The 2,636-nt window shown below is 57.1% G+C and overlaps 1 pseudogene; it reads right to left on the bottom strand.

Annotated features, from left to right (window-relative positions):
• Positions 1 to 244: 244 nt before the first annotated feature.
• On the bottom strand, positions 245 to 2,314 carry LOC142461098 (perilipin-3-like; annotated as a pseudogene).
• Between the last annotated feature and the right edge of the window lie 322 nt (positions 2,315 to 2,636).

Raw genomic sequence — 2,636 nt, 5'->3', positions numbered from 1 at the left:
ATATACTGCTTTCTCCTTACTTCCGTTTCTCTTTCAAAATGGACTCCCTTGTGTCCACGTCTTGCAGGAAGGTCTATGATGCTCTCCTCATCAATACATTAACAACACAAGTTCAGGAACATGTGAAGTTCCTCTGAGAGAGTGGTGGAGCTGCCTTCTCAAAGGGGGTGGAGAGAGCCCCTCTGGGGAGGTGACACCGGTAGAAGACATGTCTGGCAAGAAGGAGCTGTCACCACATTTAGCCCTAGAAGAAGAGCGTCCTAGGCAGAAGGGACACCAAGGACAGAGGCCTTAACACCTAAGGAGTCTGGCATTTTCCAGGAACACAAGGAAAAGCATGGGATGGGAGCTGAGTGAGCCCGGGGGCAGGACAGGGAGATGAGTGTGTCTGTCGGCCTTGGCCTAGAGAAACTGTGCCCCCCCCCCCACATTAGCAGCCCTGCCCCCACCCCTCCTCGCTCTACTTCTCTTCCTGGGCTTTCTGGAGGGGGGAGGGGGGCAAAAGGGCCCACCAGCCACATGATGAGCATGTTCTGGGCCACGTACTCCACCATCTCCTCGAGGGTCTCACGGGCCTTCAAGACCCGCTCTCGGCTCTGGGTCAGGACGGTGCTGGACAGGTCCTGGAAGGAGTGGATGCCGGAGAAGCTGGCCTGGAGGTCCTCGGCCTCGGCCGGCCTGCTGAACCTTGTCTTTGACGCTGGCGGGCAGGCCCTAGGGGTTGGACATCAGCGTGGCGCAGGTGGTCTTCTGCAGCTGCTGGGCAGTGTCCCGAAACATGGTGCGGGCCTGTGACTCAACCTCTGGCTTGGCCACATCCTGCTCAGTCGCCTTGGCATCCTGCTCGGTGGCGGTCTCCTTGGTGTCCTGCTGGGTCCTCTGGAGCTGCTTCTGGCTCCAGCTCAGCCACATTTGGTGCAGCTTCTCCTGACCAGCTTCTCCACCAGCTTCTGGTCCATTCCTTGCTTGACAGTTTCCATCAGGCTGAGCCCGTCCAACAGCTGCAACAGGGCTCCTGGGCCCTCTGCTTGGTGAGCTGCAGCTTGCCCAGCGAGTGCTGGCAGCCGTGAGAGAGCGAGCCCAGGCGCTCAGCGATGACCTAGCTCTGCTGCTGCCGCAGCTGTTGCACAGGAGAGATGTGCACACCGCCGCCCTCCTCCTCCAGGGCGGTGGCAATGTCGACCAGCTCCTTGTCTGTCATGGGCAGGCGTTTGTCCATCCACTCCTCTGACCTGCCGAGCACTGTGTCTACCCCACCTAGGACCATCTGGCCCATGCGGGATTCCATGACCAAGTGGAGCCCGCTGGTCACCATGGACTTGGTCAAGTCCACGGCGCTCTGCACAGTGCCCGGGGTGGCGCCCCCCGCCTCGGTCACACGGCTGGCCACTGTGTCGTTGGCACTGGATACCGTGTGGGTCACCATTTCCCGGGCACCTGGCACTTTGGAGGAGATGAGCTCCGTGGTGTTTTCCAGGACCTTCTCGGATGGGCAGGTTCTCGGCCTGTCCAGCCCTGTGGGCATACTCCCTGGCAGAGGCGAGCTGTGCTCCAGCCTGGAGAGGATGGGCTGGGCCCCACTGACCGCGGCCGCCGTGCGGGTCCTCGCACCCTTTGCTGCTGCGTCGTCGCAGACGGACTTGACGTGGGCGTGGCACTCCTTGGTAGAGGCGGAGGCGGCAGACCCCGTGTCACAGGAGGAGCTGATGAAGGGCATGTTGACCACGCGGTCTGTGTTTGACAGGGTTCTCTAGAGAGACAAACCAGATTGCTAGTAATTATATATAAATATATTCATAAAGATAGATATATAATACAAGAAATGAACCGTTAAATTATATACAGATAGATAATACAAGAAATTAACAGTTAAATTATAAAGCAGTGAGACACTAGCAGTCCTTCAAGGCTTGAGAGCTGCCAGTTGCCAGTCCCCTTCTGTAGAGAGAGCTGGGCTATATATACCCAGGCAGCAAACAGCAAGGCAGGTCCCCAACTGTCATCAACTGTCGGTCCCCAGCTCCAGAGATGAACATTCCAATCGTGTGGGCTTAAAGGGACCTCAACTTACAGCGACACAGTCCACAGGCTAGGCATCCCACAGGTAGTGTACCCTTTGAACTGAGGCACAGAACAAGCAAGGTGAGGCTCACCGAGCCATTTATCCCTCTGCCCTTCAGTTAATCCTACTTGTGTTTATCGGCCAGGCTGGCACAATAAACTATCGCACGGTCCATCATGCTTGACTGCATTACTGGTCCTTCCGCAGCCGCCTGGGCACTGGCGGGGGGGCCTCTGTCCCGACGGCAGACATAGTGTTGGCAATAAGCACTTCCGACGGCCGTACCAGCAACTTCCAGGTCCAAAACGGTTTTCGCACTTTTAAAAGCTCTTTCTTAAAAAAAAAAAAAAAAAGCTACTGGGGAGCAAGGGCAGAAGCAAGCGGCAACGAGGAGGCCGCTGGCACCGTGGTCCAGGGCATAGGGGGTGCAGGGCCTGGGGCTGGCTGTGTTTTGGAGGGAGGGCAAAACACATTCCCAATGCGTTGGATGGAAGCCATGAAAGAACAAGAGGAGACGTCTTCCTGCGGGTCCCTCTTGCTCCACAAATACATGCCAAGGCGTCAGGGTGCTGTG

The sequence above is a fragment of the Tenrec ecaudatus genome, chromosome 1, assembly GCF_050624435.1.
Source record: "Tenrec ecaudatus isolate mTenEca1 chromosome 1, mTenEca1.hap1, whole genome shotgun sequence".
NCBI classification, from domain to species: domain Eukaryota; kingdom Metazoa; phylum Chordata; class Mammalia; order Afrosoricida; family Tenrecidae; genus Tenrec; species Tenrec ecaudatus.
Note: the sequence above shows the minus strand (reverse complement) of the source record. Positions and strands in the feature narration are given on the sequence as shown.